Genomic DNA, 15,821 nt, shown 5'->3' on the forward strand with positions numbered 1-15,821 from the left:
ATTTTGGCTTTTTTTGTTTATTTAGTTTATAAGTATTTTAAAATTTAAATGTTCTAATAAATTGATTGCTTTTAAAACCGAAGTTTGATCAGTTATTGTGAAGTACTCATTACTCATCTAGTTGCATGTTCTTTTTTTTTCAAGTATGGTAATTAAGGACCGCAAGGCTCTTTCATACTATCTTGTTTTAAATCTCGCATATATCACAGCAGTTGACAATGAAAGTAGCAGATTAGGCATAATATTTCATTTAAAAAAACTTCTAAATGGGCAATAAAACATACGTATGTAATCAAATACATTTCAAAAAAAGTATTGGTTACCTTTATTGTTTTCCAGAAACATCACAAAATTTCTTCAACCCTTGTAAGGGGAACAAAACATTCTGAAATCTAATGACTTTTTTACTTAATTCACAGACGTAATTTTTTCTCACGAAACAATATATTACAGAGTAGAGTACAAGCATTTTTACAGTTGCTTTACTTATACTCGTTTTGGATTGCTTAATAAATGATAAAATAGCATCAGCAAAACAACTAGAGTAAAAAAATTCACTAATCGAAAGATAGCCCAATCAAAACTATTCATCCCTGAATTTCGCTCCTTGTGAACGACGATGAGTCTAACATTTTCAGACTCATTCCTGGTAATTCCCGCAGCATGTTTCTCCAACATATTTATGACATCTTCACTAGGTGTCTTGACATGAGACGTCTTGACATGAGACATCTGAAAAAAGAATAATATGAAGTACAAAATTTGAGATGGCTAATATTATCTGTAACAGGTATTTTATAACAGATACTAAATCGTTTTATAACAGATACTAAATCGTATGTTGTTTCTTTAGATATAGAGATTGGGTTCAAAAATCAACTAGCTACTTCCAATTTCTGATTCAAAATATTGTGTAAAAGTTGTAATCACTATATAATATTAAGAAGAACTATTATATATTAAGAATTCTCACTCCAATGTTTTGTTTCCCATTTTTACATCTGAATTTACGATTATCAATGTTCAATTCCGTAGTCTTGCAATTTTGAACCCAATCCAGAAAACAAGAGAACTCTAGTTTGTCCCATTCTTGAGCAGTGGGACAAACTGGACTTCGTTGAAAACTTTTTGATGGAACTAACTCGCACTTGCGTTACGTGGAGATGAAAACCACGGAAGTTTCCAATGATTTACCCAACGGCAAGGGGATTGTAACCCATTATCCATCCAACATTGACTGAGGATACTTTAGGTCAGCACTGTGATCGATGCGAATCGGGTACAGAATTCTAATTGAACCGTCAACGCTGTTATACGGACAAAACTTTTTATTTCATTCAAAGCGTGACAAAATGACAATAATTTTTTACCAAACGGGTTAAGCGCCCTTCTATGGAAATCAAGTTATCTTAACAATCTTATCATAAAAATTATCTCAACAATCTTTTCTATAGTTTAATATTGTAAATTTATTACAAATACATTTAATTACCATGTTTGTAAATAAATATACACGTTTTCAGAAAACTATCTATGACAACGCGTTCTTAAATTATTTGCAGTTGCTGTTGTTGATTTGTAATGCAACGTGCCAATACCATCAAGCCTGCTTGGTAAAACCAAGCGAATTTAAGGCAGAGGGTGCGTTTCATGTTTTTCGGTGGTGCCATTTATGGCCACGAATACGACTGCAGTCACACACATGACCTGCTCTTTTATATGGCGGACCCATTCATACATCCATTCATTCATCAACAGATCGTAATTTTGACCTGAAACAGAGAACGATTAATCTCCAATTCAGTACGATGATTTGTTATGGTAGAATGGAGTACATTGTGACCTGACATATTTAATGTGCACCAGTCACTATTTACAACAGTAGGAGTTTTCAACCAACGGAGATCGAACTAACGACCTCTTGGACATGGGCCGAACATCCTAACAACCAGGCTATCCGAGACTATATTACTTTCGTATGACAAATACATTTGATTTAAATTAAAACAATGTCCAACAAAAAATGTTTTAATAGAAAAATTGTAGAAAATAGATTTACCGTTTAAGAACTGGCTTCCAAGTGTTCAATGCTTCAGATGGTATAAAAGAAATATATCCTGAAGTTCCTGAAATGTATGAAAAAATGAATATTTTCATTAAACACTCACAGAAGAGTATCTAGAACTCCAAAATGCAAAACAAAACAGCAAATAAAATGCAAAAAATACAAGTGAATATACTATTGAATACACTATGTATGCCTCTAAGTGAATATACTTCACTTCTTAGTTGAGTTTTCGGGAGAATAAATCAGCTTTCCTCCATTGCATTACTTAAAAAATCTGATTAATTAAATTGTACGAAAAACTGCGAAAGAAAATTTTTCATTTACTTAAAAACTGGATTGTGCCATGCAGAAATAGAAGTGGCTTAGTCAACGAATATATCCGTTCAAGATGCTGACACGGTCTTAAAGCAAAAGAATGCTCGAAAATTCTACTTTCTAATCAAGTTGAAATTTAAAATGTTATGTAAATTAGAATCGTAATTTCAGCCTGTAAATACCAAATTAGACAGCTTTTCAACTAATTTAACTGTAACCAAGTCATCTGACATTTCGTACCAAACTAACAGCCTTAATAACAGTTATTGCGTTTGTGATAATATGATATTTTTTTCTTTTAATTTCGTTCATTTATTTTTTTTACTAAACACTTACTAAAAATTTAAATTAAAAAATGCACAGTATTTTTTCCTTTGTTAATACGTTTAAGAAACTGTTGATTGACTTTCATAGATTTAATTTCTATCTTATAAGAGACAACATTTTTGCGGAATCAAATATTTTAACGACAAAATGCTTGAACGGAGGTAGATCATGGTAGTGATCTTTGAACAAAGTCAACGAGTGAGCGTGATTTTATGGAAATAAAAATTAGTAAACATAATGTATATTCAAAGACTAGAAAAATTATTTTTTTGATGGAATGAAAGCAATCATGAACTAGAAGAATTTTCTATTACTTAAACTTTCATTCTGAAATTATAGTAATATAACCGACAGCAGTCTGTCCATCCGAATAACCGTAAAGTTTACGGTGAAGAACATTTTTATATTTACGGTTTTGAGCTTGTTTGCAACTTTTATGGTTATAAGACCATGAATATAGAACTGTACGGTTTTTTAACCATTTACAGCAAGCAACACTTCGAAACATTATAAACGAAATTTAACCAGACATAGGAGCTGGGCTTTTCGCTAGGCAATAGGCATTGGAGAGCTCAGGAGATTAGAAATCCGCCGCGTGTTTAAGAGAATGAAGGAAATAATGGTGGTGTCAACGCTGGGATTCGAACCCCAGTTCTGTTGGTCGTGAAACTGAGAACTTAGCCCTCTCGATCATGCGTACGCAGTTGCAAGGAACTAAATGGCTTCATTTGGTGGGCTTAGTTGATGCGATATAATTTTAGTTGTTTAACCGTATTGGGTAAAAGCAGTTAGTAAACGAGTTTTTTTTTTCAAAACTACCAGTTTAATTACCATCTTATTTATGATTATTTAGACTTTTTTATTTAAATATGGTAAAATAAAAATTAATTAAATTGCTATTTAAACATTTTTTCAGAGAAATTTCTAGCATTGTATCTTGAGCGATAGTTGATTCGAAATTATATATGAAAGAAATTCTTCTTAATCAGTGTAAAAAGACAATGTGAAGAAAGATATTAGAATATTACAAAATCAACCAAATTGCAGCAACGTGGAAAAATTGACAAAAAAGGGGGAAATCTATAATACAGACAACAGATCGAGTACAGGCAAAATGGGTGTATAAGAAAGTAAAGAATGAAACAAAAATGCAATAAATTGGGAATATGCTGATAATAACTAAAATAAAAAAATTTAAATATCCAATTATTTTTCTCAACAATAAAATCCTTAACATCGGTAAATTTTTGTTTTCATCTAAGATAAAAATATGTGAGTTCAAAATCAAATTTTATAAAGATTAATTTAAGAAAGATATTTAATATAATTATTTTAAACATTTTTTTAAAAATTTATAATATTTTAGAGTTATAATACATAAATTACATAAATATATAAAAATTATATTATTTCTGCAAACTTTTAAAAATAAGTAGTAATTAATATATTCAGACGTGCCAACTCTCCCGCATTTTGCGGGAGTCTCCCGAATTTTGAGTTATTCTCCCGCCCTCCGGAATTGATTTGAAAAACTCCGAATTTTACTGCGATCGACGGCCAAACTCAAAATTACCTANACTATAGCTTAACTATATTTCTCTCTAGTAATACTCTATGATGAAACAACTAAATGACTTAATTTAAAACTGAAAATTTTTATTAAGTGTTGATCCATTTCTTATTAATTTTAAAAATTAATCGGAAAAAATGAGGCTTGCATTATTTATATACTTATATACTTTTTTATTTATTTATTTATTTTATTTATTTACTTAAAATAATTTCTTTATTTTAAATAATTTATTCACTTTAAATAATTTATTTACTTTTTATTTACTTAAAAGCAGACAATAAACAAAATCAAAAATTGAGGCAGTGGCATCTACGATCATTTTTTCGACATTTAAAAAATTATAAGTCGTTTCACAAGAGCTATAAAATCTAGTGTCATAAGCTTAAAAGTATATTTAACAAAAGTAAAAAAGTATTTGAAAAGTAATTCTTTAATGTCCTTCTGTTTCCTATATACGAAATTCTTTATTATTTATTGATCTACACTTTTCAATTACAGTGAAAGCTTTTAAGAACATTCAGGTTAGATATAGACGTTATTCATATTGATTTTAAATTGATTCAACTATTTAAGGATATATATTAAAAATAATCTATTTTGCTATTTGGATCATGATTCAGTTCGTAATTAAGTTTGTTCTAGGAGTTGTGGCTTTATTACGTAGTAGCAATGTTTATGCAATGATCACATAGTAGCAATGATCACATGATAAACCATCGTTCATGTGGTCCTCTGCGGAAAATTTTAATGAAGACTTAGTTAATTTAATAAATAAATTGTGATTTCATTGCTTTTGTAAACACAACATTTTACTCAATAATATAATATATTTTACTTCGACTGAAGTACAATAATCTAATTTATTATTTTGAAATATATACATAATTTATTTTAGACGATGTTTTACTTAATTCTTTCGCATGGTCAAATATTTTTTTCAATTTTAAGATATGTTTGAGTCATCTGGAAAAATAAGACCATTTTCAAGCATGTTTCATCACGCTGATTTTTAGTACAGTAAAATAAACACTTCAATAAATAATATTTTCAATGCCATAAAAGGAAAAGAAATTTATCAAAATTAAAACAGCTGTTCAAATGTTTGATTTTCGTCCTTAAATCAGTGAAATATATTTATTTTAGTCAAACCTTGCGAATTATTATCATTGCGAATTAGCCTTGCGAATTATTATCATTCTTGATTGCGAGTTGGCGATGTAATTTTCCACTGTTGTTGTGAGTTTGGCAAACGTTTTAATGTACATTAGCTCTCTCTCCAAAGAGCTGATGTTATTTTTTCAACTTGTAACGCAATATCTAAATAAATTTAAACAAAATTAATCATTTTCAAGGTAAATTGCATGCTTCAGGTGTTACATTTTAGAGTTTGTTTACATCAAGGAAATGTTATAAAATTGTGACAGGTTGTCACGTTATGATTGGGATATTATGAATGTTATTAACTTCAATCATAAAAAAGTTATTGATCAATATTGAGGACTTTGACTTTTCTATTGTAGATAGAATTGAAACAATAGGATCTGTTTTGTTTTTTTGTTTTTTTTTTTTTTAGAAAACTTATATATTTTCTATGTTGATTTAGTCTCAGTTTTCTTTACTTTGTCTCTGTGAAATAAGAAAACAACAATATTTGAAGGATGAGTTATTTATAGTAACTATATCACAGAAAAGAGCAAATTTTGTGCTCGTCCAAATCCTATAAACATTAGTTTTGTCTCAGAAATAGAAACNATTTATTATTTTGAAATATATACATAATTTATTTTAGACGATGTTTTACTTAATTCTTTCGCATGGTCAAATATTTTTTTCAATTTTAAGATATGTTTGAGTCATCTGGAAAAATAAGACCATTTTCAAGCATGTTTCATCACGCTGATTTTTAGTACAGTAAAATAAACACTTCAATAAATAATATTTTCAATGCCATAAAAGGAAAAGAAATTTATCAAAATTAAAACAGCTGTTCAAATGTTTGATTTTCGTCCTTAAATCAGTGAAATATATTTATTTTAGTCAAACCTTGCGAATTATTATCATTGCGAATTAGCCTTGCGAATTATTATCATTCTTGATTGCGAGTTGGCGATGATATTTTCCACTGTTGTTGTGAGTTTGGCAAACGTTTTAATGTACATTAGCACTCTCTCCAAAGAGCTGATGTTATTTTTTCAACTTGTAAAGCAACATCTAAATAAATTTAAACAAAATTAATCATTTTCAAGGTAAATTGCATGTTTCAGGTGTTACATTTCAGAGTTTGTTTACATCAAGGAAATGTTATAAAATTGTGACAGGTTGTCACGTTATGATTGGGACATTATGAATGTTATTAACTTCAATCATAAAAAAGTTATTGATCAATATTGAGGACTTTGATTTTTCTATTGTAGATAGAATTGAAGCAATAGGATTTGTTTCTTTTTTTTTTTTAGAAAACTTATATATTTTCTATGTTGATTTAGTCTCAGTTTTCTTTACTTTGTCTCTGTGAAGTAAGAAAACAACAATATTTGAAGGATGAGTTATTTATAGTAACTATATCAAAGAAAAGAGCATATTTTGTGCTCGTCCAAATCCTATAAACATTAGTTTTGTCTCAGAAATAGAAACAAGAATTCTAAATAATACCAACACTACCACTTTTCTGAAAATTAATAGAAAAATTTATTAACTCTCTTCAAAAAATTTCTGATATTTACAGTATTCGCTTTCCAATGAGTTAATAAACATAAGAATTTCTTCCTAAAAGAGATTATTTAAAAAAGATATTCAAAGAATTTACTTTTAGCAAAAGATCAGCAAAATTTAGAAAGAGAAATGTTGAAATTCAACATTAAAAACAAAGACCATATTCGATGGATATGGATTTTTAACACTGCAAAAGTTATTGGAATTTATTACGATCCTATACGAAATGATACATCTTCTAATTCAGTTATTCTGCCACTAATTAAGACAAGTCTGAGAAATATCCACTATTGTTTGTTCATTATACCCCCTATTTGCAATACAATTGCTTCATGTCTGCTCACTTTTCAAGAAAAAAACGCTTGTGGTATTTTTTTCGGCTTAGATTTATTGCTTTGTATATGCATTAGTTTAACTTTGAGAAAAACCATTCAAAACATTTTCAATCAAATCAAACAAATAAATTCTCTAATAAATACTGCAACATCTTTAAAAAATTACAACACAGCGAAATACCAAATTCTACTTATATTCGTAATAACTCTTTTTCCGGTAACTTGTTTTGTTATAGAATGCATTATAAAAGAAAAAGAAAGTTATGTGGCAAATTTTGAGATTAAATTGTTGAATTATTTACTTGATCATCGTGTATCAAAAATGATTGTAAATGTACTATACTATTCAGTGTTGCTTCACTTCTTTTTTTTAACAGCGATATCGTCTGCCATTTGTTGTCTTTCTCAAATGGAAATACATCGTTTGCTACAATCTCAAAACCAGTTACTAAAGAATAAATTGCATACGGAAATAACTCGTCAAGTTTTACTTGAAATAAAAGCAACATTTTCTAAAATAACTCGAAAATGCAAAGAAATGTATCAAATCTTGTCCCCGCTGGTATTTTTTCTTTTTGCATTTTGGACAATCAACTTATGTTATACTCTCAGTTGGATTTTAGTTCCACATTCATCTAAAATATTTCATACAGCTATGAACTTGAGTATATGCGGTGTTTGCGTCTATGAACTTATATTATTGGTTAATACCTCTACATTAGTTGCTGAAGAAATACTAAAAACAAAGGATATCTTAACAGTTCAAACTGAAACTAATGCTAATCTGTTGGCGGATCCTTATAAACTAAATTATTTCCAATATACATATTCAGCTTTCGATCGATATGTACAATATGTAACTTTTGTTCCCATGGGAATGTTTACGCTGGATAGAAAACTTCTTTTAACAGTTTTAGGAATAATTATCACCTATGAGATAATTTTTTTACAAGTAATAAAAGCTTTGTAGAATTACAACAGGAGAAGCATTGACTGATTATACTAGGTTCAAATATTATTATTAACACTTTATGAGATGGGATAATTCTATGAATAAATTTTAAAAAACATTTGAGGCTTTTTCTTTATAACAAAATATATTTTCATTAGGTCAACTTCAAGAGATAAAAAGAACTTAGAAAAACCCGGATCCCTCTGACGACCAGAACGTCCACGTAATTGATCATCTATTCTCCTGCTTTCATGTCTTTCTGTTCCAACCACGCATAAACCACCAGCTCTTATAGCAATTTAAGATAATACTTTTTCCTCATTGAATTCTCCTGGAATTCTTTTTTAATGCCTATTTGCACTGAGAAACAGCAATTTTTGATTGACAATTTACCGTAAATCTATTAAAGAATGATGCATATTCAGCGCACTAGTCCCTCTTGTGTTTTTATATATAAAAATTAGCTTTATCTTACGTGCTATAGCTATGTCTTAGTATCAATATCGTACTATAGCTTAACTATATTTCTCTCTAGTAATACTCTTAAATACACGGAATAATATTAGCAGAGCTAATTTATTCGTAAATTAGTTCAGAAAATGCATGAACCATGAACTTTGATACTTAAACAAAGCATGTAGAAAGGAGTATGTATATTCTTTGACTTAAGGACAATCGATTCTGACGTCATCAAGACGCTTTTTAAAGTTTCTCCTATCCATAGGGGCCCAGCGTATTCTTACTAAAACTTACTTACCTCTTACTGCGTCCTCTTACTTAAAACAAATGGTGAGTTGATACAGTAGATTTATATTATTGACATGTTATACTTTAGTGTCTCTGTGCTTTTATTTATTTCTAAAGGATTATATCATGAGCCATAAGACTTAAAGATGATCCTCTCTGACGTCATCCCAACACGTTTCTTAAAGTTTCTCCTGACTCAACTGCCTACAGCTCTCTCTAGCAGCACTTAACGGAGACGGTTAGTTGATTCAGTATGCTTGAAAAGCCTATACTCTAGGACAGTATATTATGTAGTGTCTTTGTCATATTTTTATTTACTCCTCTACAATTATATTTGTAGCATTAATGAATAAAATTTCTTCGTCATTTATTGTTTTGAGTTTTTATGTTCTATTTCAATCAAAATTATTTAATTAATAATTTATCAAAATTATTAATTAATTAAGACAAAATCGCGTGAATTTATGTTACTGTTTCGAAACTTTTTCATACTGAGCATTTATCTAGAAACATATTATTTTCTAATTAATACCAAATCTTTTATTTTACATTTTAGTTCCATGAAACGTAAAAAATATTCCCGGCATATTTTTATTTACTGTTGTTTATTTCAATGTCTCAAATAATAATATCTATTATAAACGGAAAAAATAAAAAAATTTACACTAATACGTTTCATTTACATTACATTTACATTTTCATACATTACATTTCGCAATTTATTTAGTTTAAAAGGTGTAATGGTACATGTCATTCGCATAAATATGTATTTTCAACATTGAAATAAATTTAAAAACAAGAAAAATGGTGATAAATTAAAATATTTAAATTAAATTGAACTTTAAAAATTCAATTAAAAATAATTAAAAGACGATAAACTCATTAATTGATCAATCTGAGGGATAGTTAAGCTTTTTGCTATAGCGTGGCGGAGGCGTGACAATCCTTTGGGCCAGACTGTTGCCATTGGCCAGACTGTTGATAAGAAAAAAAAACTCGTCGTCTTTTTGTATACTCTAGCCTTAGAGTGGGAACTTAATGGATTATATCATTACATCAAGAACGATGATTATGTTTATAAGATGACGGAATAGCATGTACTTCTCTGAGTATGATTAGTTCTAAAGTTAAGCTTTTTTTCTGCTTCATTCCAACAAAAATTGTTGAATAAAGATAGGAATGTGTGAACTTATGTTAGTATTTCAAAATTATTTCATATCGAGCATTTATGAAGAAATATAAAATTTTCTAATCAGTTAAAAATCGTTTATTTTAAATTTTAGTTACATTAAATGTGAAAGGGTTTCTGTCACATTTTTATTTACTTATATTTGTGTTATTTTGTCATATAATAAATTCTTCTATAAACAGAGAAAATAAATAAAAATCTACATTAATAACATTCTTGGAATTTACTCCTTAGTTTAAAAGGAGTAATGGCTCTTGGCATTTTTATAATATGTGTTTTATTAAACATTATATTAAATTCTAAAACAAGAAAAATGGTAGGAAATTAAAATATTTATAGTAAATCGTAATTTACTCAACAAAATGTACATTTGTCTTCATTAACACACCACATCCTTAAAGAATTGACATCTAAGCATTTCATAGAACTAAAATATCCAAACGATTGCAAAAACTTCCTAAATTCGATAGAAAAATAATTAAAGAAAACGATAAACTCATCATTCCAGCTAGTAGTTAAGCTTTTTGCCTTCACATGGGCTGAAAAAGTTGTGACCAGGGTGTTGCCATTTTAGCAAACATTGATAAAAAGACAAATCATAATATTTCAATATGTTCTAGTATTAGAGTGTTTATATGTATACGTATACATACATCTCTGCTGCATTAACTAAAATGCATTTAAAACATTTCTAAAAAGTAACAAAATTGATTTCCACTTATTTAATGTATATTAAAGGTTGACCAGAAAAGAAATTAATAAAAAAATATTCAATGAGGTTAATAGTTTCAAAATGCAGAATTAAAAACAGCAATGTTCTTTAAAAATATCAAGTGTGAAGAATATAGTCGATTGAAATAGGTTTCAACACCGCAAAGTTATTTGAATTTCGTTCGACTCTCAAAACAATGGTACACCTGATTCAGAAGTACTCCTTCGAATTACAAATCCCCAAAACATCCATTATTTATTGCTCATTTTTGTCCTCAATTACTATATTGTTATTTCATTTCTGAGTAAATTTTAACTGTGGAGAAAAACACTAATGGTAATTTTTTTTTAAATGATTGTTTTAAGTTTGTACAGCTTAGCGAGGAAATATCGAAAGGCTTTTCGAATCTTAAAGACGGTGATAAATCCTGCTTCATCATTAAAACTTTACAATTCAATGAAACACCGGATTCTCTTAAGTTTCATAACAACTCTTTTCTTGTAACTTGCGCTGTTATTAATGAAGGATTTTTATGGAAGAAAAAATTATGCATCGAAAATATTTTTTTTAACTTTAAATATTCTGTAAAATGTTCATTTTTGTTTTTGTTTTTTATAGCGTCTACGATTATTGCCTTTTGCAAATGGAAATATTTATCATTTGAGTTCATCTCAGAGCCAATTAATAAGGAATAAATAGCATACGGAAATAACTCTGCAGGTTCTGATTGAGATAAACATAAGATTTTCAAGAATTACTCGGAATTTACACTATTTATAGCTCTTTTATTGCTGTTTTTTTTACCTCTCTTTCCGAAACAATGATAATAAGGAAATGAATTAGTACATTGTATTTCCAACCTTTCACTATATATGATGAATTGCCTTCTACTTAAATCTTTAATAAATCTCATAAGAACTTATTTAACGATGTTTCAGTTTAAACTTCGATAAGGAAATAGATGATTCATGATTCAGAACTAAAGTAAATACTTGAAACAAATTAATTAAATTACTTCTTGTAGTTACTTTCCAAAACAGATTCTGAACACTTTAGTCTCACATTATATCTGTCTTTAGTGTGTTAAAATATCATAAGATTACTTGAAAAGTTTGATTCCGTACATACATTAATTTAATGTTACTCGCCTTGTAAATTGCTTAGATAATAAATTTTTCAAATGTGCCTGAAAAAATTTAATGTAAACCCATTATTTATTTTTTATTACTACATAACGTTTAAACAATGTAAGATTTTTTTCAAAAAAAATCACGATTAATGTAGTGTAAAATGTTTTGCGTGAGGGTGTTACGCGAAATTTTAAAAAAACACCTCGTATAATTGGGTGCTTGCAACTCAAGAAGAAGATCGCTAATACACAGACACTTGACCTATGATCTCAGCACCAGCTGGTTATTCAGAAAAGAATCACAAGTTAATATTCTGGACATTGCTGTCTATAAGGTCAAGCTAAGTTTCCCAACATAAGTTTGTTAATTAACGTGAACTTAATTAAATCCAACACCGTATTGGATATTGAATTTGTTAAAATGTAATTCTTTCTTGTCTACGCCTTTTTTTAACCTAGATTCATTATATGTTTATCTATTTTATTGTAACAGTAATTATTCTTGTCTTGTGTATCTGGCAAACTTCGTTGGATAATTAATTCGTTATAATGTTCTACATGGCTTCATGCCTGTCTTTGTGTTAAATAAGAAATTAATCAAATCTTTCCTTGTGAAAGAATATAGAATGTGTTACTTATGAGAATTCATATTTTACAGACTAGGGTTGTCCGAAATAAGATCGAAAGAACAGTTGCTAACATAAACAAATGCCACGTTTCAACAGTCAATCGGGATAGATACACACACACACTGACTTCACTTGCAGGTATCAGTTTATTGTTTATTTACGTACTATATTCTAAATTATATTTTCAATCTAAATAATGAGCATTAAGTGTGGTATCCCCACTGATACAATAGATTATAAAATACTTTTAACATTTTAATGTTAATAAAGCTATTTTTCAGTGAAAAAACTTATTTAATGTAATCAAAAATATTTAATATTTTTTGTGTATTTAGTCTGACATTTATAATTTGTCCTTTCAAACTGTTTTTAATGTGATCTGAGAAATAAAATAAAAATCAAGAAATTATTTTTAAAAAAACTACTACTTTTTTTATGAATCCATAAAAATTATTTTGTTTGCTTAATAAATCCAGAATAAAATCGTTCTTTTGACATAAAAATTTAAATAAAAAATAACCTAAAAGTAAAAGAAAATCTTAACTGAAAATGTACTTACTAAACTGAACAAGCGTGAGGAAAAAAAACTGTGACTGCGAATTTCAAAAAATTTAAATAACTTTAAAGATAAAATATTTAAAAATAAAACTCCAATAGAATTCAGAACATTATTTGAAGATATCTCAAAAATGTATCAAATTTTAACGATTTTAAAAAAAGGGACTTTAATTCATGAATTTGTCTCAAAATATTACTTTCTGTCCAATGCAACCGCGCAAATTTTCTCAGTGAAGTTTTAACCAAATTCCATCTTCCACAAATCAAATGAACGAATGAGTTTAATGAAATAGTTATAAAAAGATATGAAAATACATTGAGTTATATATTTGAATTAACCATTTTTATGATATTAGTTTTCATTTAAAGTTTACTTTTAATGGATTTAAAACTCTTTAGTAATATAAGCTGTGGAATGTTAGAAGCATCAAAAACATATTTTTAATATCTTTTTTGATATATATATATATAGCACTGATAACATGCAACTTAATTTAGGAATATCACCATGCAATCAGTACAGGAGCATTTCTACGATCGATGGCAAAAAAACGCAATAATAATTCATATCTATATTCTGCTGGAATATATATGCCCGAGAAAGAATAATAAACAAGAAATAAGAGCAAGGTCATATGAAGATACTATACTAAAATCCCAAAAATCGAAGTAGAAGTAATATTCGATAGAAGGATAGGTAGGTACGTACATAATTTACGTTGCACTAGAGTTGCACAATGCGCTATCGGCGATGGTCAGGGAAACATCCCTGTGATGATCCGAAGGCATGCCATCACAATTTCGATTCTCTGTAGGGGGCACGGCTCCTCCGTTTTGGTAGCCCGACAACCTGACCACGAAGTCGAGCACTTTACGGTAGAACATTTTACAGAGGATCGATAACGCGCACCTTCGGTCCTTACGCTGGCTGATCAAAGTGATCACCAACCCTCTTACTGACCTCAGACAGTGATGCTTGACTTCGTGATGTTCGATTAGTCTACTATGCGACTCGACAAAAGGGAAACTCAATCTTTCGAAAAAAAAGTCAAATGTCGCAGGTACGAGTTTTAAATTAGTTTGTATACCAAAATGGAAAACCGCAAAACTATGAATTAAATATCTTAAGTCATAAATGCGAGAAAACAAATTATAACTTTAATCGTATCAAATTTTAAATCTTACTTCTCTGATCTCCAATAACTGCATAAAACATGAATTTATTATTACTAATTGATAAATGATAAAATATTTTAAAAGCCAAAATTCGTTTTAATACTTACAGCCCAAACTTGATTCTCAGAAATGATTATTTTATGAGCTTCTTGTATTTATAGATACCAGAATAATTCTAAGAATCCTATGCAAATAGGTTTTTTTATAGCCTATGATTGGATTCCAGAATAAAGTGGTATAATATTAGCATAATTCATTTTCTTAGAAAAAAGCATTTGAGTAATCATTTTTGCGGAGTTTCCGGAAATCTCATTTTTTATAGCAAGAATAATAAAAGTTCTTTATTAAAAAAAAATTAGGCTCGAAATATTTGTGATATTTAAGTATTTAAAACTTTTTTCATTGTTTATTAATATATATTGGAAGTAATTGTCTTTCACTTATACTTCATTTTAAAGTTTAATAAATAACAGATTATCATAACTTTTCGAATACAAAAGCATTTTGTAGAAAGGGTTTTGAAAACATATTTTGTAGGTTTTAGCTAATTCAATATATGTAATTTTATTATTTTTATTTACCTTCCGTGTCATTAAGCCGTTAAGTACAATAAAAAATGCTGATTTGAACAGAGAAATAAAACATTGTTTTTTCTTTTAAAAAAATTTTATTTCTTTTAGCGGACCATTCCATTGTCCGTAATACTATTAAAATTTTTCTTATGGCTGGTACAACATGTGGACCACATGTGATAGTGCAACATAATATACCGTAAGCAAAGGGTTAAATAGACTTAAGAGGTAAATGGATAGTAAAACAAGAAAATGAACATTTTCATTTCATATATCTTTTCTAACTGCCATATTACTATTCACTCAGTTCTAGTTTTCCATTTGTTTATTCCTTTGTTCCTATTTCGGGAAGATATCCGTATAGTGATCTGTGGCAAAATAATCACCAAGTCTTGCCAACTTCTGTGCAACTAAAACAACTAAAAAAAGAACTAAAAAGAGAAACTAAAAAAAAAAACATCACAGAAAGAGAATAACTCGAAGGGTATAACTCATAGCCACCCCCGGGCAAACCTCTACGTTTTTTTTTCTTCTTTTTTTTTTTTAATTTTTCCTAATTAAAATTAATTTGGCGCCTTAACGATCGTAGCTGGCGTGGCAGATCATGATACGAAAATATCCCCGTTATTTTAACAAACTAAATTTTAGTGGAACTATACGTAACATTAAATATTTGTTAATATTTATTAATACTTCAATAATATTTATTTAATAATGTTTATTTTATAATATTTATTTTGAAACTAATCTTTTGTCTCAAGGCCAATTTTCTGCTATCTTTGGGAAGTGGTTAATAATATTAGCATCTTTTGTACAATTAAATTGAG

At 28.5% G+C, this 15,821-nt stretch overlaps 1 long non-coding RNA gene across 2 annotated transcripts; it reads right to left on the reverse strand.

The window, feature by feature from the left end:
* Window positions 1–297: 297 nt before the first annotated feature.
* On the reverse strand, window positions 298–14,600 carry LOC107440112 (uncharacterized). 2 transcript variants are annotated; one of them, XR_006224685.2, is made up of 3 exons: window positions 14,530–14,600; window positions 2,060–2,126; window positions 298–732 (listed from the first exon to the last, which is right to left on the reverse strand). It is a non-coding gene; the product is annotated as an uncharacterized lncRNA (long non-coding RNA). The 2 variants fall into 2 exon arrangements; XR_006224684.2 differs by lacking the exon at window positions 14,530–14,600 and adding an exon at window positions 14,432–14,521.
* Between the last annotated feature and the right edge of the window lie 1,221 nt (window positions 14,601–15,821).

This window comes from Parasteatoda tepidariorum, chromosome 1 (assembly GCF_043381705.1).
Source record: "Parasteatoda tepidariorum isolate YZ-2023 chromosome 1, CAS_Ptep_4.0, whole genome shotgun sequence".
NCBI lineage: Eukaryota > Metazoa > Arthropoda > Arachnida > Araneae > Theridiidae > Parasteatoda > Parasteatoda tepidariorum.